General features: G+C 38.4%; 1 protein-coding gene across 6 annotated transcripts in view; it reads right to left on the reverse strand.

Annotated features, from left to right (window-relative positions):
- GPD2 (glycerol-3-phosphate dehydrogenase 2) overlaps positions 1 to 23,217 on the reverse strand; it is a 192,085-nt gene extending 168,868 nt beyond the window's left edge. Inside the window, exons 1-2 of one of the 6 annotated variants that reach the window (XM_078147024.1) lie at positions 22,914 to 23,217; positions 22,554 to 22,640 (exon numbers count right to left, since the gene is read on the reverse strand). The gene's annotated coding sequence lies outside the window, so the exon portion shown is untranslated. Of the gene's footprint in view, positions 1 to 21,647; positions 21,714 to 21,763; positions 21,906 to 22,200; positions 22,346 to 22,553 lie in introns of those variants that run through there. The other 5 variants (XM_021004864.2, XM_021004862.2, XM_021004861.2 and 2 more) reach the window with 5 other exon arrangements.
- Positions 23,218 to 23,503: the final 286 nt, after the last annotated feature.

The raw sequence follows: 23,503 nt of genomic DNA on the forward strand, positions 1-23,503 counted from the left end.
CACTTACTAGCTGTGTGACCCTGGGCAAGTCACTTAACCCCAATTGCCAAAAAAAAAACCTATTAGAAAGTATACAAAAACAATATTCAAAATTGCCCAAATACAATGTAACAATTCTATAAAGTAAAATAAAAGTTCATTCCCTTCACTGAGGCTAAGATATTGGGCAAAGTTTTACTCCTACTCTCCTTTTTTATTACAGTGAACACAGTCATGAGAATTTTTCCCCTTTCTCATCTGACAAATTAGAGAGAAGTTCATATGGTCATAGATTTAGAGATGAAGGGGCCCTAAGAGATCATTTACTCCAAGCCCTTTATTTTACATATTAGGGAACTGAGGCCTAAAGAGGTTAAGTGATTTGTCCAAGGTCACATAGGTAGAGTATGACAAAGCTATGTCTTGTATTGACAAATCCAGGGAGCTATCTACTATACCATGCTGCCTCATCTCTTTTTTTAGATTTTTTTCTTTCCTTCTTTCAAAGGCCTGCTAACATTCCATAAAGGTTTGATTTAAATAAGCTATAAGAGAAACTTCAGAATGTGCATGAGAAGTCATGCACCAATTCAAAGGAAAGAGAGATGGAAAACTCTAAGAATTTTTTCCTCTAATATCAGAATGTACAGCATGTTGAGATTTGATCTGAAGGGGAAAAGCCACATCTGATGAATACTCTTCCTAAAGCTGCCCTGGAAGCTGACCAACAAGAAATAAAATGAATTTTCAGTCAACTTCCTAAATGTCACTCCCAAAAAAATAAAAACAAGAAATATGTTACCATTTTATAGGAAAAATACCAGACTAGAGAGGACATAAGGGTTCCAGTTCTAATTTAGCCACTAAATTAGCTAACTTGATCACTCTACCTCAATGGGTCTCACTTTTTTTCTTCTATAAGATAAAAGTTGGACTCTACTATTTCTAAGATCCCTTCCACCTATAATTTTATGATTAGCAGTCTTTAAAAAAGGCATCAAAAGGTAGAAGAAGGGGGAGAGAGGGAGAAGGGGAGGAGAAAAAGAAAGGAGAGTAGTAATGTCACTCATTCAGCATCATCAGGCAATGAGAGATTTCACTTATATTACTTTAACACATAACTGAAGCGCATGCACTTTTTAAATCATTTTGGGGATTAAAAAAATTAAATTGTAATGAGGCTTTTTTGATACTTTTATACATACACACACACATACACACACACACACACACACACACACACACACACACACACAATCCAAGGCTTGACTTCCTACCAAATACCAGTTCCACAGTGAGCACACATAGCAAACAGCAAAGAAACTCTTTTACCCAAGTAGACAGCAAAACAGATAAGAAAGAAAGTATATATAGGAGAATATATATTAGACAATACAGACTGAAGGACTTCTTCCATTTAGAACAAGGTAACTCAGCTCAACCAAGAGGAAGACCTCAGGATTCACCCAAAAGGAAATTCCTCAAAGTTACTAGTACAGCAAGCTAGGGTTAGGGACATGATGGTATGTTGGCTTCTTCAGAAACCTGAAGAGAGGTTGGCATCACTCATCTTCTTTCTTGAAGCTACAAACCAGAAGAACCCTGAAAAGACTGAAAAAAAGTGAAGAGATCAGATCTCTCCTCTCTCTTGCCAACTCTACCCATCAGCTCACACAGGCATGGGGCAGGAATCTATCGATGAGAATAGAGTCTCATACTGATGAGTTTTGAGGCTATGGTTACTATATCATCACAATCATCATAGCTAGCATTTACATACCACTGTAAGATTTTTTTAGTTTAATATATTTTGTTTTCCCCTAATTACATATTAAAACCATTTTTCAACTTTTTTTAAGTTTTAAGTTTCAAATTCTATTCTTCTCTCCCTTCCCTGAGAAGGTAAGCAATCAGTTATAGGTTAAAAATATATAATCACATAAAACATTTCCATATTAGTCATCATGTATAAGAAGACTCAAATAAAAGAAAAAGAATGAAAGAAAGCATGCTTCAGTCTGTATTTCAAACAATATCAGTTCTTCCTGTGGAGGAGGATAGCATGCTTGATCATTAGTCCTTTGGGACTGTCTTGGACCACTGTATTGCTGAGAATAGCTGAGTCATTCACAATTCTTTATATTACAGTATTGTTGTTACTGTGTACAATGTTCTTCTGGTTCTGCTCACTTCATTTTGCATCACTGTATGTAAGTCTTTCCAGATTTTTCTGAAATCATCCTGCTTGTCATTTCTTCTAGTACAATAATATTCCATCACAATCATATACCATAGCTTGTTTAGCCATTCCCCAATTGATGGGCACCCCTTAATGTCCAATTCTTAGCCACCACAAAAAGAACTGCTATATTTTTGTACAAATAGGTCCTTTTTCTCTTTTTTTTCCGCATGTCTTGGGGATATAGACCTAGAATCACTTTAAGATTACAAAGCACTTTACAAATGTGATCTTATTTTATACTCAAGAAAATCCCTGAAGGTAGGTGCTATTATTATCCCTATTTTATAGATGAGGAAACTGTACTTCCCTGCCATCTTTAACAAAGTGTGTTGTTGTTGTTGTAATTCAGCTGTGTCCAACTCTTTGTGATCCCAAGGACCATATCATGCCAATACTGTCTGTGGGATTTTCCTGGCAAAGATACTGGAGTAGTTTGCTATTTCCTTCTCCTCAACAACATTTACTCTCTTCCTGGTGATGCAGGGTCATTATTTTAAGCACTTTTTTATACTATGTAGAAATGTCATCTAGGGCTATGTGGTAAAATTGTTTACTCATACATTAAGTAGCCTCAAACTAGATGAATAGGGGGTGTGTGTGTGTGTGTGTGTGTGTGTATGTGTGCATACCTATATGTATACATATATATGTATATGTATACATATATATACATATATATGTGTATGTATACATATATACATATATATGTATATATATGTATACATATACATATATATACATATACACACATATATCATCTAGGTGTGTATGTGTATATGTATGTATGTGTGTATATAAACATATACACATACATGTATATACACATATGTATACATAAGCATGTATGCACATCTGTGTGTATGTGTGTATATGTGGCTGTGGGTGTGGGTATGGGTATATTTAACAATTTTCCTGGATCTTTTTTCAACATAAGGTTTTCTGCATTTACTTCTTACTGATATCAAGCCTCCAGAAGGTTATCTGCCTCTCACTTTGATCATTCTAATCTACTAAAGCTAGAATGTATAATCAAAGTTATTAGAATTGAGTCTAAAAATAAATATAGTATCTCAGTGAGGACCTGGAGAACTCTACTTTAAATAGAACACATGAACTATTTCACAGTACATGGATTTCTCTGCCATCTATTTAGTCTACTCAAGAAAGTGTTTTTCAATTCTTTTTCTGGTTCTTGGTCATGTTCTAAATAGCTAAGGGTGCATAGTAAGTAGGCACCTAAAAATGTGGTGTTATTATATAATTAAAAATAATAAACTATACAAGTGTGTCTAAGGATTCAGGCTTTAAAACTTCGTAAAATCAACAACAAAGCACTGAATTTAGAACTAGATTAACATTCTCACAGTCTCTGTGACCTTGAGCTCTGTTCCTCTGTTCTTTCAAATGTAAAATGTTTCTCATTTTATTTATTTCCTTGGATTTTTACGGTACCTTTCAATCAGTCATCAAAATGCTATATGCCATGCTTACAAAGAGCTTTGAAATCCCAGGATGAAGATGGTTTAAAAATGCAAAACAGATCTACTACTGATTTGTTAAAAAATCATTTCAAAGTAGAACAGCTGAAGAAAATTAATTGAATCAAGACTCATCCTTATGACCATTTCATCAGTCAGTGAAAGGTAAGTTTGAACGATGATGAACCACAATTCCAAAGGACTAGAGATAAAATATGCTAACCACCACCAAATAAGGAGCTAATAGGCTCAGAGTACAGATTGAAATCTTTTCTTTTTTCTTTGTTGTTTTTTTTTGACATGGCTAACGCAGAGATTTGTTTTATATGACTAAATATAGACATATACACACACACACACAGAGATACATATGTAAAATAGGTTTTGCTTTTCTTGCCTTCTCAGTGGATAAAGGAAAGGAGAAAAGAAAGAGAGAATTCAGAAAATAAAATTACTTTTTTTCAAAAGGTAAATTTGATGAATTCCACTAATATGAGGGAAAGAGTCATAAGGAAGGGAGGGCAAATTTTTCTGCTTACCACCAATAGCCAGATGAACAAAGCTGTATGTTTCTAATAAGTACAGATAATCCAAAGTTCTGAATAAAAAAAGGGGGGGGGTTGGGGGAGAAGAGTTAAAGAGAACCAGAACAGAAGAAAATTAGTCAAAATGAAAACCTATAAGCAGGAATCCATTAAACAAAGCTAAACTGGGGTTAACACTGAATCTAATAATTCTGTTGAATGAATGCCTTTGAAAAGCTGTCCTTTCTCATTCATACTAACAAGCTACTGGCAAATATAAAAGTTGTCGTCTGTGGAAAGTTCCTGGATTACTGACAACATAAGCAACTTTTAATTTCATTAAGGTAAGCTTATTTGCATCTGACTTCCCACCTCGTCTCTCTCTTCCCTAAATTCATTATCCCTGAACTTTAGATTTTAGACCAAGGCTTAGAACTGAGCCATGTGTTGCATCTTTTATACAGTGATCTAGGAGTGGCCAAGTAGTCTGGGAACTAAGAAGGAATCTAGATGGAATTAAGGGTGGGAAGTGGCCAGTGTGTCCCTCGGGGTGTCCACAGAGGTAACAGACAGTGAAGGGCTGGACTAGGTTAGAGGTAACAGAGAATTGAGAGATCGGGAGTAGGCCACAATGAAAGGCCAGTTGAGAAGATTTCTAGGATGGGTTGACCTTAGGTGAATGCCTGAGACTTGACCATAAATCTTGTCTTTGGCTGAAAGAAGGCTTGAGTCGAATTCACTCAAGGCAGGACCTGCATCGCTATTTCAGGGTCCCAGTACCAGTAAACCTCAACACTACCCTTTTTTCAGTCACAAAGCTTTAAAATTTCAATATCATTCTTGACTCCTCACTCTCCTTCAGTCCATGTATCCCATCTGTTGTCAAATCTTGTTGTTTCTACCTTTATGACATTTCTGGTTAAATGTAATTTCCTCACCACTCACCCAGCCACTGCATTAATTCAGGCACTCTCTCACCTGGACTGTTTCAATAGCCTCTTACTTAGTGTCCCAACCCCAGGTTTCTCAAGCCAGTCCATCCTCCATATAGCTGCCAAAGTGATTTTCCTAAGGCATAGATCTGACTATGTCGCTCAGTGAACCACTTGTTGCTGTTCAGTCACTTCCAGTTGTGTCCAACTCTTTGTCACCCCATTTGGGGTTTTCTAGGCAATGATACTGAAGCAGTCTGCCATTTCCTCCTCCAACTCATTTTTCAGATACGGAACTAAGGCAAACAGGGTTAAGTGACTTGTCCAGGGTCACATTGATAGTACGTATCTGAGGCCAGATTTGAACTCAGAAAAATGAGTCCTAGGCCTGACACTATCCATTTCACTACCTAGTTGTACCTGTGGGCAATGAACTCCAGTGCTACCTATTACTTCTGGGATCAAATATGAACCTTTCATTTGGACATTTAAATGTCTCCAACAACCTAGTGCCTTTCTAGGCTTCTTACACATTGCTCCCCTCCACACACTCTGCAATCCAGCCATGCTCAGCCATGCTAATGTTCCTCACATACAGTACTCCATCTTCATCTCTGTGTCTTTGTACTGGCTGCTCCCCATTCCCTCAGAACCCCTTGTTTCCTTCGAGACTCAGCTAATTCACCTTTCATAATTCCCTCAATTATTAATATTTGGGAGTACCCAAAACAAGTTCATATTCATTTTGCATATATCATGCATATTTTTACATATTCATGTTACCCCCACTCCTTAAAATATAGGCTCCTTAAGGTCAGGAACCCTCTCACATCTGTCTTTTTATCCCAAGGCTTAGCACAGGCCCTCATGAATACAGTAGATGATTTAAGCATTGCTTGTTACCCTCCTCCACACACTCTCAAGCTTATCAACAGCTTTCTTAAATTGTAGATCCCAGAGCCAAACACATCGCAAATGATAGCTACCTTAGCAAGACATAACATAAAGTTATGTGAGGTTTGAGGAAGGTTATTTCCAAATAAAGGGACAGAGAAGTCAAGGAAGCACTTGAGGAGATTACTGTAGCATTTGAATTGGGCTTTCAAGAATCAAGAGGACTAAGGAAGGCATCCTAGGCAAAAGGAATAACATGAAGCAAAGGCTCATTAGGAGATAAAAATAGTAGATAGGAATCAGTGTATACTGCTCTAACTGCTCCCCAGCACGAATCCTCCCTCAGACATATACAATGATGTGTTTGCAGTATGTTTCATCAAGAACACCATGCCTTTTCCAAAGCAGGTCTAATATCCAGGGTGCTTGCCTTTAGAGTTATCTTCTAAACAGGTCAGATACAGTTGGCATGCTTTCTCATACTTTTCATCAGCCTCCAATCACATGGAGTGTGTTTGTTTATACTTCCATCTCTAGTAGTTCAGTTACTTGGCTGATTTAATAAAATGCCTGCAGGAGGTCCACTCAAAGGTTTCTGACCTGCATTAACCTTCACTAGTAGGACATAACTTGAACCCATATGAATGGTTTCTTGTCCTCCATCCATAATAGTGCTTCCTGATATTTATTTTGGATCAGAGAGAGAAGAAAATTGCTTTCAGAATCAGCTACAGACTTCTGACAAAAGCACCAAGACCATCAGAGACCTTGTGTCTCACTAATCAAAAAGGAAGGTGCCTGAATCAAAAGCAATCAGCTCTATGCTTACTCCTAAACTTTTCAAAGGAAGTGTCCAGGACAGACACACCCCTGAAAAACTTTTAAAAATCTGAATTCAGGAATGATTTCATAGTATCACAGTATTTAGAGCTGGAAGGAGTGATAAAGATGACTTAATTGAACCTGGCTCAGCTTACAGATGAGGCCACTGAGCTGCAGAAAGAGAAAGTGACTTGCCCAATATCACATAGATAATAAGAAACTGCAGTCAGACTCCAAATCCCAGACATAAAATCACAGTTGGCTAGAAACTCTGAGGCCCTCTAACTCAACCTGTAACTGAACAAAGTCCTTAGCATTGTTATTTCCATTACATCACATTGTCTAATTCTTTACTGCTTTACTCTTTGAAGCAAGAAATTTGGAACAAGAGTCAATTACCCTCAGCTCTATGTGCCAACATGTAGTATGTCAAGATGTTCTATCAGTCAACTCCAGGTCCTGCCACACTACTCAACTGCTACCACCAAAACCACGTGTTTTTTATGTACTTGCCATTCTCCATGGACTCTTCCATTCTGTTCTGTACTGCTGTGTTGCCATATATAATGCATCCTTCCTCAAGCCCAAGTGGAAGGTACCAAGTCAAAATTATCAATGCAAATGAAATCAGAGGACCTGCACGCATAGCATTCCAACCTCCTCTTTACTTCCTTCTTCTCTGCCCTAATAGAAATTGCTGATGCTGGTTTAGTTCACTCAAGACTGAGCTCATTAAAAATTAAAATTCACCATGAAATCAAGCTAGATACAAAAAACCTCAGTTTAAGGGTCAGCTCCGTTTCTAACTACCTGCATGACCGTGGGCAAATCACTTAACCTGTTTGGATGGTATCTGTTTCCTCAAGTGAGGGAAGGTTAAAGTACATAATCTGTAAAGCCCCTTCTAGTTCTAAATGTTATAAAGAATACCAAAAGAAGGGTGGATTTACATCCAAGGTTCAAGAGAGTTCTCTTCCCCTGCAAGTTGACACTGAAATACAGCAAAATTTACTTCATCCTTGACAACCCAAGAACAAATGCAACTCACATTCATAGACCATTTGGACTTTTTATCTATTTATTGCTTTTTGGTGAGGCAATTGGGATTAAGTGACTTGTCCAGGGTCACATAGCTAGTAAGTGTCAAGTGTCTGTGGCTGGATTTGAACTCAGGTCCTCCTGACTTCAAGGCTGGAGCTCTATCCACTGTGCCACCTAGCTACCCTCCATTTGGACTTTTTAAACCATAGAACTTTAAAGAGTTAATGCCAAACATGACAGATAAAACTAGAAAACGAAAATATAGATGGAGCTGTTGAAATTTTAAAAGATAACTACCAATCCACTTGGTCAAAGTATAAAAATAAACAAATTTGCACAAGAGGAAAAATATAAATTATTAATAATTGCTTGGAAATTAAAACAACTTTTAGATAATACCTTATACTCATTAATTTGGCAAAATTAAAAGCTATAAAACTCGATGCTGGTGTGATTTCTAAGATATAAATGTATCCATTGCAGGAAGAATTGCTTTCTAGAAAGATTCTAGTAGTTTGCAATCTGACAGTCTGTAGTAAAAGTTACAAAAATAATCATAAACATCATCATCGCTGGCATTTGTATACTGCCTACTATGTGGTAGGCATTGTGCTAAGTAGTGCTTTACAAAATATTATCTCATTTGATCCTCACAACAACATAAGTTCTATTATCATCCCATTTTACATTTGAGAAAAATGAGAGAAACAAAGGTTAAATGACTTGCCCAGGGTCACATAACTGGTAAGTATCTTAGGCCAAATTTGAACTCAGAACTTCCTGACTTCAGGCCCTAGCACTTGATGTACTGTGCCATCTGGGTGCCCAATAATCCACTGTTAGAAATATACTATGAGTGTTGGACTTTTTCTTTTTTAAAGCTCTCTATTCAAAGATATTATAACAACATTATTTTTAATTGAAAAAAACTGGAAGCAAGATAGAGGTCCAACAATAGAGAAATGGACAAATTAACTGGGGTATACTACTGCAATAAGATGATATAATGCAATTAAGAGTTACCATTACAAGGACTATTAAGAAACATGTAAATATCTTTATGAAATAATAATACAAGGCCAAAAAAAGCATAATCAGAAGAACAAAATGCATGCTATTTCGAATAATATGAGGAGACATTTAAAACTAATGGACAAAGAATCTAAAGTTTTAATATTTTATGCACTGAAATTCATTTATTTACATGAAAATAAGAAAAAAAGGTTAATGTCATTCCCCTTTGATGACAAAGCAGCATAAAATAATGACAAGAATAATGGGGAAATAGTAATGCCTTCTCCTGATACCCCTGGAAGCCCCTTTCCTGTTGGTAAGTTCTTCCTGGAACTTCCATATTGAAGAGCTCAAGACCAGCCACCTTTCATTCCCATCCACCCCCACACCCTCTTTTTTTCAATTTTTTACTCCCTTTCTTTCCTCCATTAGAATGTAAGCTCCCTGAAAACAGATCTTTCTTTTTTGTTTGTGTTTGTATCCCCAGGGCTTATTACAGTGACTGGCACATAATAAACACTTAAGAAACTTGACTTGAGGGGTAGCTAGGTGACAAAGTGGATAGAGCACCGGTCCTGGAGTCAGAAGGACCTGAGTTCAAATCTAACTTCAGACACTTACTAACCGTGTGACCCTGGGCAAATGGCTTAACCCAGATTGCCTCCAAAAAGAAAAAGAAACTTGACTTGATTTGACCTGAGGTAATTAAAGTCAGTCTAATGGATAAAATGCTAGACTTACATTGTTAGTAAACCTAGTTCTGACATCACCTTTTTTTGTGCCCTCATTTCCTTCCTTCCACATTTCACCCTAACATTTCTCTCTCACTAAGAAGTATCATTAGGGAAAACACAACTTTAAAACCTGCCTTGAATTCCTTGGCAAAAAGGCAAAATGTAAGTTCACATGCTGTAGAGCATTTCCACTATGGGTGGGCACAAGCCCAGAGACAAACAGGAATGAAAGCCATTCCTGGTGTGCCAATGAAATGCATTCCTGGAAAGCATACTATGTGGCATCGTCCCTTCAAAGAATGAACATGTGAAGTTGTGGTCATCTGTTCAGTGTCACTGGCTGGAACTACCAAATAAAAAGGGCAAAATGATGAGAAGGTCATATAGGTGATTATTAGGTCACAATGATAGGAACTACACTTCAGCAGAATACTTTCCTCACAATCCTGTTGACTCAATGGTACAAGTATTATCATCCTGGTTCTGATCCTAGACCTTCCCCTTGCTTACCTGTGTGACCCTGGGTAAGTCAGTTAATTTCACTGGGCTTCAAATTCCTCATCTGTAAAAGGAGGGGCTAGGACTAAATGACCCTGAGGAAGACAGACTAGATGCTCCCTTCCAGCTTGAGATTTATAAGCCTATGATCTTGATTTTATAGAAAAGGAAATTAAGTGCAATTAGCAGAGAATAAGAAGAAAAGCAGAGGTTATTTCTATCTAGTAGCACAACTAAATGGAATTAAATGATCTACTTTCCATTATTCCTTTAAGTATCCATAAGGATTGGCAGGTTAACACTAAGTAGTATTGGCTAAGAGAAAGATCCCTGCCCCCAAAGTCAGGAGTCCTAGGCTCTAGGCCCCATTTTGGCACTCAACAAGTTGTGTGATCTCAGATAGCTCATTTAACCTGAAACTCAAATTTTTTCCTGTACAAAATGAAAAAGTTGAACTAAATCGCTGAGGTTACTTCCCACTCTAAAATCCTAAATGTAACATGCTGGGATTTTTACAAAGATAATTAAGAAATGGTACTTGCTCTCAGGTCTCCTGACTTAGTCTAATGGGAAAAATACTGGACTATACCGATTTCATTCACCCCAGGTGTCTGGCACTATCATTTCCCCATGGTTCTTGTCTTTGTTTAATACCTTTGTAATCAAAATGGTATGACATTAACCCTTCCTTCCCCATATACCCTCTCCCATCCTGGCAACTATTTATATTTTAACAAATTAATTTCAGTCTGAGATGAGGGAGGAGGGAATATAACATATAAAAATATATCACAACCATACAATAATGAAAATTCAAAAATATAAGCACACAAGAGAGACAAAGAAACATATGAGGTCAGAGGAAGCAAATCGTTTTTGATGGGGGTTAACAGCACAATATCTTGAAGAAAGTGGGATTTCAGCTGAGTGAGTCTTAAAGGACAGGAAGTTTTTTAAAAGGTAGAGTAGGCACTCAATTCAAAAAGCATTAAGGACAGATTGTAAAAGAAATGGTGCTAGGTACTGATAATACAAAGATAAAATGTTCTACAGTATCTGCCCTTAAGCAATTTAACAAACTAATAACATTTCTGATACAGGCACTCAGTAAACAGTTACCGAAAGATTAAGATTAGACAAGGTATCATTTGTAAGAGAACAAAGAGAACCATCTATTAAAACAAATAATGGACCCGAACAAATAAATGTTTTTATAAACCTAAATATTTTGCAAATTTCCTATAAGGAAAAGCATACTTCTAAAATATACTGAGTGGTGAGAATTTAAGCTAGAAGGCTAATAGTTATCCCCTGGCAGAATATGCTTTAAAAAAATTCAAGATTTCACTAATATTGGTACTCCCTCCACTGTCAAAGGTCACTTCTCCACAATGCTCCATGAGAGGCTGGGGCCAAGCATTATTCATCATTGGATGATGAGCCCTTCTGAACTTGGTAACACTGGTCCTTGGACTTAACTTGAGTCTTTCACCAGGCCTGTCCTCAAAATTATGTTTTTAATGTAATTTTTATTTTATTTTACTTTTTTCTAGTAAAAGATTAATTTTTCTCTCCCTCCCACCTTCCCCCAACTAAAAAAAAAAAGAAGAAAAAGAAAACCATTATAACAAATATATACATAGTTAAGTAAAATAAATTCCCACAATGACCATGTCCAAAACTGAATGTCTCATTCTTTATCTTGAGTCTATTACCCTTTAAAAGATAGGTAGCATCACTGCTAGACACTCTGGAATCATTATCAAAGTTTTTCCAGTTAGGTAATTTTTACAAGACAAAAGTGTAAGCTCTATTGACTTAGCTTTTTAAAGTCCTGAGTCACTGCTAGGCCACAATGAGCCATTAGAATATTATTTAGTAAAGGATACATACATATATGTGTATGTGTACATGTGTGTGTGTGGAAGGATAGTATGACAGCACACACAAATAGAGTACCCATACCATATTAACTTTAATGGGACAACAAGAAAGGATCATCTTAATACATACGTAGTTTTACAAAGTGGGTGGGGGAAGGAACAGCTGATAATATAAATATCAAAGTTTAACTTGGATAGTACTTTTTTAAGCTAATAGTTAAAAGTATAATGGTAGCCTGCATAAATTCATGGAATTGTACTACAATGGCACAACAAAACATAGAAAAAGTGACAGACAAGTCCTACCCAGGGTCATATAGTTAGTAGGTACCTGAAGTAGGATTTGAATTCAGGTCTTCTTCACTTCTAGTCCAGCACTTCACGTTGTGGGGTGGTTTGTTTATCTTCTTTTCAAGATCTCTCAAAACAATTTTTTAAAGACTTTAGGCAAGTATTTGTTTGGGGAATCTATTTTTATTACTATTTTTTTAACCAACTCCTCTGATACTATTACGGTTTTTGTCATCTATTCCACTAAAGTCCTCCTACACTGCTTAATCAGGATATAGAAATAACTCTGGAGTCCTGACGTCAGCCACAGCAGAGGCTTTGAGTATGGGCCTGGCCTACTTAAGTTCCAAAAGACTAATCACCAGAAACCTGGCCTCCAGAGGATGGACTTTGTTGGTTACAGCAGCTGATGAAGACTACTTAGCATCTAGTAAGTCCATGGGGAAGGAGTATCATAGGGTTAAAAGGGTGCTAGACTGGAAATCAGGGGACTTAGGGTTAAATTCTGCCTCAGTCACTTACTAGCTGGATCACCCTGGCCAAGTCTTGATTTGACTAAAGTCACTTAATCAACAGTCAATGAGCATTTTTAAGCACCTACTACGTGCCAGTCACTGTGCTTAATCTCTGAGCCTCAGTTTCCTCATTTCTAAATCAAGAGAGTACTAGTAATGCCTGCCTCACAGGGTTGCTAGGAGGAAACCCTTTGTAATCCCTAAAGTGGTACAGAAATCTAGAAAACCAACATCATCCTAACTCAACATGAATGAAAGATCTTTTGAAGCTCCTTAGTCTCCTGCTCGGCTATTCTCGAACAATGTTGCTATTATTCAATGTTAGTCCCTTCCTGAAATGATGGACTATCTTTCCACTTGCTTATATCTTATACTGCAATTTACGTACAACCTAGACTACAACTCCTAACTTTTCCCACTAATTTTTTTAAAATTCTTATTAGATACATTTTGCATATGCGAACATTATTCTTTTTTGTTTTTTTGTTTTGTTTTGTGGGTTAAGTGACTTTGGGGTTAAGTGACTTGCCCAGAGTCACACAGCTAGTGAGTGTTATATGTCTGAAGCCACATTTGAACTCAGGTCTTCCTGACTCCAGGGCCAATGCTCTATCCACTTCACTACCTAGCTGCCCCTGAACATGATTCTTACTGGAAGGCCACACACCATCTTTCTATCTTCCAAAGTAGTAATGAAAGTATGACAAAGCCAGGCAAGCTGCTGAGCCTTCAAATGAACAGGTCTAGGAATTATCATTCTTTCTAGAAATCTATGATATAACAGTGGGGAAGGTACTTCTGAAAGAGGTCGAAGGTAGGAAAATGGATACCACAGGAAAAATGAGAGGGAAAGGAAAGGTAGGGCTTAAAGGATCTCTGTCATTTACTACCTATTCAACCTTGGGCAAGTCACTTAATTTTTCTGAGCCTCAGTTTCCTCATCTGCAAAATAACTAGGTGGACAAGATAGCCTGTACCATCCCTTCCAGCTCTAAATTTATAACCCTATGACCATTACACATATAGTCAGCATTGACTACTGTCATATACATCCAATAGAAAAATAACTGAAACATAGCATAGTTGAGCCAGAAAGTGACCTTAAAAGAGCATGTGATCCAACCCCATAACACTGAAAATGAGGGCATAAACACCCAGAGAAGTTTAAGAATTTGCTCAAAATTTCATGGTTATATGATTTCAGAATCACAAAAGTAGGGCCTTCTACCTTGAGAAGATCTCTTCCATCTGTCCCACACATGCTTACAATTCCATGGTTAGACTTTCATTCCTAGAGCTTAAGGTTTTATTCCCTGTTGAAATGCAGATTTTCCTAGTGATACATTAAACTCATAAGATGACTGCTGTTTTCACTGAACACTTTGCTCAGATAGTTTTGATGAAAGAAAGGAGGAAATATAAGAGGGACTAGTGGGGTAGAAAAGCAGGAAATGGGTTTGCAAACAGACTGTTTATTTTAAGAAAATACTAAGTTACAAAAGAATAAGGTTGCATTATGGTCTATTGTAATCATTTACGCTGTTCCTCTTCACTGTTTTAGAGAAGTATTCTCCTCAGGATTATTATTTGCTTTTTCTCCTTTCTCTTTTAGGCACTAACACCTGCAAATCTAGAACAAAGTGGTTTGTTAACTGCTGTGATGGCTATGCTGTAATGGTCTAGGGCAGGAGTAGGACCCTCTGGGTCCTCAAGTGCCACCCTTTGACTGAATCCAAACTTCACAGAACAAATCCCCTTATAAAAGGATTTGTTCTGTAAAACTTGGACTGAGTCAAAAGGCCACAGCCAAGGACCTAGAAGGCCACATGTAGCCTTGAGGCCCCTCCCCTGGTCTAGGGCAACTAGGCAGCCTGGATTTTCCAAGGTAGTCCAGGTTTCAAGAAAAGAGACTACTTTCTACAAGGCTTTGTGGATATCCTTCATCAGACCCTATGTTCCTGATTTTAGGATTGGAAACTATGGTCAGTATGATTTTTAATTTGGAAACTATGTATACAGCATACATCTATATAATATATCCTACTATTATATAGATAAATATATACTGTAGATATAATATGTGCATAACACATTCTATTCAATCACTGCTCCTCATTCCTTGATCAATTAAGAGCTATCCGACTTGGAGGACACTCATTTACTTTACAAATATTTATATAGCATCTACCACATATAAGAAACTATATTAGGTGCTACAGGACATATTAAACTGAGTAGCTCATGAGTCTTTGCCCTAGTGGAGTTTACAATTTAATCAGAGAGATAAGTAATACAAGAAGTTATAATGACAAGGAAGTAATGATGTGTGCCCTATTAGTGGTCCTAGAAAGGTACTACAGCAATTCAAAAACATGAGAAGTCATCAGATCTGAACTTTCTGTAACTGGGTAAATTACTTCATCTTCTGAACCTTATTTTTCTAATTTCTAAAACAAAGGAGTTGAACTAAATGACTTATAAGGTCCTTTCTAGCTATAAGATTTTTGGGTTGTAAGATTAAGTACTTCCATTGGCATTGAAAAGATGACATTTGAGGTAAGAGCCATAAAGGATAAGTAGTTTTGTTACATGAAGATGGGGAGTATATTCAAGAGAGAGGAAATGGTATGAGCAAAGGTGAAGAAGCAGAAATCATATGGAATGTTCAGGAAATACAATCTAGCTCCATTTGATTGGAGACAAGGAGTAATAGGAGAAAAGACAGTCTTAGTAGGTTAGGGTCAGCTTACAAACAGCCCTGAATGCCAAGCTAATAAGTTCATTCTTTATCTTAAGGGAAGAGGTAGCTAATGAAGGTTTGCAGAATGTATTGATGTGGATATATTGTAGTAGTGTTTCAATTACTAAAGATCCAGCCTCTACAAGCGAGTAGAGAAAAAATTTACAATATCAATTGATGAATGGCAGTCTTTCTGAAATCAGAAAGGAAAAAAAAAGAGATGTCTAGAGGTTTAGCCTAAAGATGAGCAAATGTTCCAATTTTCAAAAAATGGAAGAAGATTAATTCTTCAAATTATAGTTTCATGAACATGCTATCCAACTTGGGGGGGGGAATCAACAACAGATTATTAAATATTTTGTGGGAATTTAAATAAAGAAAATAGGTGATCACTATAAATCTGCATGAATTTCTTGAGGGTAGAATATCAACTAACCTCAGAACTCATTTTCTTTTTTGACAGTTACTAGCCAAGGGTGGGGAATCTGGGGCCTCAAGACCATACATGTGGCCCTTTGGGTCCTCAAGTGCCACCCTTTGACTGAATCCAAATTTCACAGAACAAATCCCCTTACTAAAAGGATTTGTTCTGTAAAACTTGGACTCAGTCAAAAGACCACACCCAAGGATCTAGAAGGCCACATGTGGTCTCAAGGCTACAGGTTCCCCACCCCCTGTGTACTAGACTGATAGATTAAGGAACTTTGATAAACCTAAGACAGCTAATTTCTGCTAGGCATCAGAAAAAAAATCTTTCATGATCTCATCACGATATAATGAAAAGATACAGGCTGGTTGGAAGAAAAGGTAGCAAGTAACTTTGTAACTGGTTGAACAACCTGAATATATATAAATGTGTAGATATATCACATCACATAAATTTGCAGGTGATACAAAGGCAGAGGTAGCTAATACAATGGATGACAGCAAGGTTAGAATGTAACAGAAAATGGCTCTGGCCTTTCACAAAATCAAACATAAATATAGATTGGGATAGATACGATTAGACTTCAGTAAGAAAAACGAAAAGAGTACTAAAAGGAAGCCATATTCAGTATCATTGGATTGGCCAATTCTGATCTCAGTGGTAGAAAGATAAAACAGGTTTTCCTCCTCCTGGCAGGGTTAGGAGAGGAGACCATAGAGACGGAATGTCACATGCACTGTCATAAAGGCTCTCAATCAATTGTTTCAGTTTAACTGTTTCTTTGCTGAAAGTGAGGGTTCAGTCCCATTGGGCACAGTACATCTAGAAATGACTGCATTTTTAATTAATAAAACGAATACATACATGCCCCTAAAATATTTGGTTTTGTTTTTGAATCAGTGTTGTTTACTAAATTACAGAGAGGAAAAAAAATTCATACTAGCTTATTTTAATGAATAGAATCAGCTACTGACCTAAATAAAAGCCAACCACAAACTATCATTGTTTAACTCAAAATGAATGCACTTTTTTTTTGGTAAAAGAAGCCTAGTTTTGAAACAGTACAGCACTGGCAACTAAAAAAGAGTAAGCGAATGCACAGGTCTAGGACTACAAGGAATATTTAAAAGCTAAAATCTAAGTTATACAGTGTAAAAGATGGAACAGAAAACCTGAGCTACATAAGTGATAGGAGACAAAATAAATTCTCTACATTTCAGAGGCATAATGCAACACGATGACCGAAGTATGGAACCTGGAACAAAAGAAAGATACTGCCACTGTTTACGAATTAGAAATCCTTCATTCAAAAAGCACTTATTGAACACCTTCTATGTGTTAGGTTTACTGACAGTCACTATGGATAAAAAGACAAAAAATAAAAGTCAAGGACCTTCAGGGAGAGGGGCTGGTGCAGAGGAAGGAAGAGAGAGGAGGAAGAAGGGAACAATGGAAACGCCAAGAAGTAGCAATAAGATATACAGAGTAAATACAAAGTAATTTCATAGCGGAAGGCAATAACATCTGGGGGAATCAGAAAAGGTCACTGTTACCAGGTGGGACCTGTGCAATTCTTGGAAGGAAGTTGGGGATTCTATGAGTAAGTGAGAAACAATAGCATTCCAAGGATGGCTACAAAGACACAGGAAGAAGGTGATAGAATATCATGTCTGGGAAACAGCCAGTAGGCAATATACTGGACAGTAGATGAGAAAGTGTGATAGACATTAAGTCTGGAAAGATTGGTCAAAGCTAGATTTTGAAGGGCTTTAAATGTCAGACAGAGGAGTTTCTATTTCATCCAAAAGAACAGAGGGAGCAACAGAAACTTGTGGAGCAGGTGAGTAACATGTAGACGACAGAAGAGAATGTAGGCAAGGAATCCAATTAGAAGAGTACTACAACTTTCCAGGCAAAAGATAATAAGTGCCTGAACTAGAGAGTTGCTTGTTTTGGCAATGAAAAGAGAACTGATATGAGAGACAATATGACTCAAAATTAACTGCACCTTTTTCTTCTTTCCCCACATCTGGAAAATGGTAATATTGCTATTTGTATAATGTCACTATAATGTTTGTGTAATTCATCACCTCCTCTCCATTCCTACATCATTGGTCATTTAATACTATTGTTTCACTCTAATTCTGTTACTGATACTTTGGCTTCCAGATACCCTCTCCCTTATTTCTCTCACCTACCACTTTAACCTCATTAATTTTTCCTGGCTAATTAAGGAACATTGAAAAAAAAAACTGCTCCTGGCTTTCTTTCACTTGCTGCCAGGTTTAAATCATCTACATTTAGTGTGAAGATCTATGCCCCCTCCCCCCCTTCTAAATTCAGTAACGAATTGTCAGCTTATTCCTATTTGTTCTTGCTATCTAGAATAACCTCCAAGTTGCCTTGAACATCATGAATATGATGAGGATCTTAGAGATTACAGAATATTCATAGAATCATGGATTTAGAGCTGCAAAATACTTCAGAAATCATCCAGTCCAACCCACTTGTTCTCATAAGAGGGAACTCTGTCCCAGTAAGGGTTTTTTTGCATAAGATCACACCTGAAGTAAGAAAAAGAGCAAGGATTTGAATTCCCATGATTAAAAATCCAATGATCTTTCCATTGTGCCACATAATAAATTTCATGATTTTTTAGATGAGGAAACAGAGGCCCAGAATGTTAAAGTGACTTGCCCAGGGTCACACAGCTAGATAGTGTCAGAGCTCAGAACTAGAACCCAGATCTCCTTGATTGCTCTGCTTCTTTCCACTACATCATTCTGTCTCTCTCGATTCACTGAAAACTCTTACTTGGCTGCATATTTTCAAACTTACTAAAAAGCTCACTCTGATATTATCAGCCTAGTTCTGCTCAACCATTCCTTTATCTTCCAGCTTTCCTCATAAGAGTGAGTCACAGCCCTAATATCTATTAATTTCCCCCACATGCACACACTTCTAGAGAAAAGTGAATACATGCTTACATAACTTGGGAGTGGCATCCTGATGTTATTAGGTAAGTTTGTCAGCAGTGATAAAGAGTATCTATAATGTTTCATCCACAATCCTCACATTAAAATTGCAGACATACATTTAAAAGGGGGGAGGGGGGAGTGAGTAGCAAAGAGATAAATTGCAGAACTTTTCTTTCATTTACCACAGAAAAGAAATACTTAAAAGAATATGGCCATGGTGGCCATCAACTTCACAGAATGCAAGTACCACCTCATGAAATACTCTCAATTATATTTGGGAGGCTATCTTTTAAGTAAATTAATTCATTCTCCCCTGAAACTTATGCCCCTATCACATTTCTTAACAGGTAGATATAGAGGAAGTCAGATTTTCCTCTGTAATTATTTCAGGTATATGCTTGTGTTGTCTCCCCAACTACTCTGTAAGCTGCTTAAATACTGAGGTTGTCACCCTGGCTCACTGCCCATAGCTCCTAGGATAGTGCTGGGCAAAGAAACACTAGAATACTTATTGGCTAATTTTAAAGTAACGTTACTACATCTGATTTCCAGTGTTGATAAACACTAATATTACCTCCTAAGGCTTTAGGATAACTTTGCAGACAACTAAACTAATCCCATAGGTCTAGATGGAGACAGAAGAATACAGGATTTGAAAAATCCAATAAGTCAATTTTTCAAATTACAAATAAAGATGCAGAGAAATAGAGCCACAGTTTAAGGAATTAAATTCACTGGCTTCTTTTCCTGCGTGTCAAATTAAAACCCTACATAACTCATGAGATACTGAGATAGAACTAATCAAGCGCTTCAATTAGTCTCTTCTTTGACAGTAAAGATACAAAGTCTTTACACAGGATGAAAAAATTAAAAATCACCAATATTAATTACACGCCAGCATAAACTGGCTAATTAAATCTATTTTTAATGTAACAAAGTAAAGGCAATAAAGAACAGTTACAAAAAATAAAATAAGATACCGACTGACCCTAGTTGCAAGCCTTTCATGAGGTAGAGGGAAGAAGCAAAATGTTAACACAACATATAAACTATAGTGATTAATAACACAAGCTAATAACCAGAATGTAAAATGTGATTGTAATCCAAGTTCCAATGGGTGGCTTAATTATAAAACCCTCATTTAGGAGGTGAGGGTGGAGGGTGTATTTTAACTTTCAATCTTAATAAAGTATGATGCAATATTTGAATAGTAAATATGTAAAAATACTGAAGGTATGTTGTAACTTAACATAGACTACAAGAAATATGAGGGAGGAAAAAACTATCAAGTCCAGTGGTTTCACTTTCCACACCAAAGTTCCTCATACTACACATAGAATTAATGTCATTCCAGTTGGGTATTTCCAGACAGTGAATGACTGAAAAAAAAAAAAGTCAAGGAAGAGAGATAAACTTACTTGTCATTAACTACCAGGAAATGCCTGGCACACAAATGATAGAACTACCTGTGAAACTATCAAACTATGAAAAGATGTTTGTATTTCCCTTATACTAGTCAACCTATAGAAATGCAAAATCACCTGCACTAACTGCCCTAAACACAAGAGTTCATGTTGTAGCAGCTGATTCTCAACTTGTCCTTTTTTTACTTGCTTGTAATGATCAACTTTTTTTTCCCCCTGAAGACTACTATTCTTGACCACACAAAACATAACCACTTATGCCAGTTTGATCTTTTCCATCCAGTGAAAATGCTGGGTTTTGTACTAGTCTGTCAACATTCCTCAGGTGTGTAAGCATACAAATGAAGGGAATTTTGATTACCATATCAAATTAATTTTTCTGTGCTCTGAGGCAACTTAAAGTCTTTCTTGTCCTCTTTCCCTTTTGATTTGAGGGAAATCAGTATTTGGACAGTGTCTCTGTGTAAGGCATGATTGGCTCCTCCCTTCTCTGAAAGTGCTTCCTATTGATTTAAATTTTAAGGAGTTTAGCAACATTGACTTCTTGTATAGAGGTTGTTGCATTTTTTTAACCAGATTTACTGCTTGTAAATCTTTGTGATTCTTGAAGAACGGCTATGTAGACGTGCTCCCTTTAATATCACTGTGGTGGAAAGGAAGCAGGTTACAGAACACATTCTCAAGTGTGTAACACTTCATTCACAGCAGATTTTCTCCCAACCAAAAGAACTTAATGCAAATCTATTTTTGCTCCTTGGCATTACTACTTGTGGGAGGAGAGGGGACGCTCAGGAAGGATTCTGTTCTACACAATTTAGACCCTAAAAAAGCCTTTGGTTCTCTTTCATCCTAATTTGCTTCAGAAAGCAACACCCCCCACTTCTCAATATTTAAGTGGCATCCACTGAGGTCAAAGCAGAACTTTAAAGTACACACCAAACTTCCCCCAACTACACAAACTCTTGAGAAAGTTCTGCGACTTCACTGAAATAGAAAGAAGAAAAAAAAAGTTTATTAACTGAGCCCTAAAGAATTGCATTCCCTCTGCTGTTACTCATCCGAAAACTGTAAAATCTTCCCTACCCCAGTTCACTCCTAACTCCCTGGAGAGTAAAATCTGCGAGAGAAAAGATCAGATCCAGTCCAACAAGCACCCTTGAGAACCCAGCAAAGACAAAGACACACACACACACACACACACACACACACACGCACACACACGCACACACACCTCTCTCTTAAGGCTGATCCTCTCGAAACAGAGTAGGGAGCCGGAGACGCTTGTTCCTAATGTCAGGGAAGTGGCTTTGCTTAGCAACTCTAATCAGCTACAACCCGGGTACTTACGAGGCGGAGAGACTGCCTGTCAGTGGGGGAGGCCAGGGAGGGGTTGGCGCAGGAGATCACCCAGGGACAGGCTGATTAAGTGTAATCTGATGCTTCCAGCAAGCCTCTCCCACCGCGGAGTTCCCCACCCCCACCCTAGGCTAATTTCCTCCTCCTTCTCTTCCTCCTTCTCTTCTCCCTCCCCCACCCTCTCCTATTCCTCCCTTGGAAGAACCGGCAGCACTGCTTCGGTCACTTGCCCACTGCCGCGGCGCAGCAGAGCCCTCAGAGAGGGAAACGCGGAAGTCGCAGGGGAGGATTGGGGGGGAGGGATCGAAGAGCCTGAGCTAGCTAGCTGTCCTCCGCCCAATGAACGCGCCGAGACCCGGACACGAGTCCCGCCGGGTGGGGCAGCGCCAGAGCAGATCCAATGGAGCTCTCCTTCCCACCCGGCGCACCCTTGCCTCTCGCGGAGCAGCTACGGTCCTCTCCAGCTCCTGGTCAGAGGTGGAGATGCGCGCCTTCCTTCCCCTGTTAAGCCGTCCAGCCCGGTCTTGCAAGCTGAGAAGGTCTGGCAATCCCTCTTGCATGCCAGGAAGCAAGCCAGCTAGGCCCGGAGTGCGGCCCCCAGATTGCAAAGAGGTGGGAGGAGACTGTTGATTTGGTGCCTCATTATCCCCCCACCCCTCCCCATTAGGGCTTCCCCGGGGCAAAGGAAAAGACACTCTAGGATGCTGGAGACAGCCCCATCGACGCCAGCGAAGATATCCACGAAACTAATAGAGGTGGAAGGAGGCCCCGGTTCGCTTACCTGATTTCTCGCTGCCCACCTCTGGGCTCTAGCCTTCTTGCTTAGCAGCCACCAGTGAGCATGCTTCCCGGACAGCACGAAGCACGTCTACGAGGCAGGAAGAGACCCTGTTGCTCAAGAGCCTCAGCGCCTCTCACCCACCTCATCCCCCAACCAGGGCGCCCTTGGAGGCTTGCCCCCAGCCTCCTAGCACCCGCCTAAATGTCAGCAGTAGGCACGCAGAAAATACCAGGCCAGTGCACCAAGGAGTGAGATTTTGAACAAGGGTATCTTGGGGCCCACCTTAGGGCAGAGGAGGGCGAAGGAAAGAGCCCTGTCACTAAAGCAGCAAGCTTCCTCTTTTGCACCCCTAAAACCTACCTTGCCCACTGAGCATGCCCAGCTCCACTTGTTGGAGCTTCAACAGGGTAGGAAAACAAATGGGAAGTCAGCCACAGGTAGGGTTCAGCTCGGATTCTTTGGCTGTTCTATTTATACACCACCTTTCTTCCCCAAACTTCGAGATGCTGGTCACGTGACTCTAGTAGTAAACAATAGTGGCCACTTTGGGGGAGGGAATAAGAGGATGAGAGAAAAGGATGTGTTGCAGTAGAGCGAGCAAGTCATGGGCTTACAAAAGACTGCAATTCAAATGCTCATCTGAACAAAACCTGCTTGGGAGAGGAGGGGCAATTACCCGGCTAAGATCTTTTATTTTAACTAATATTATTAGATCAGAAGCGGAGACTTGGATTCTACCTTCAAGTTAGGTAAATAGTATTTATCTTAGACAAATCTCTTAACCTCTCCGTGTCTATGGGCAACTCTCTAAAGTTGCATATCTGCATAGTGATTATTCCCACATTGGAATTTCCTATTTTACTTGCCTGGATCCTTCCTTTCAACTACCCATCCCCCATAAGCATGAGGTTTTTTTGTGGGGTTTTTTTCCTCCATTATCATGACAAAAG

The sequence above is a fragment of the Phascolarctos cinereus genome, unplaced genomic scaffold (assembly GCF_003287225.1).
Source record: "Phascolarctos cinereus isolate Bilbo 61053 unplaced genomic scaffold, phaCin_HiC Scaffold_726;HRSCAF=1367, whole genome shotgun sequence".
Classification (NCBI taxonomy): domain Eukaryota; kingdom Metazoa; phylum Chordata; class Mammalia; order Diprotodontia; family Phascolarctidae; genus Phascolarctos; species Phascolarctos cinereus.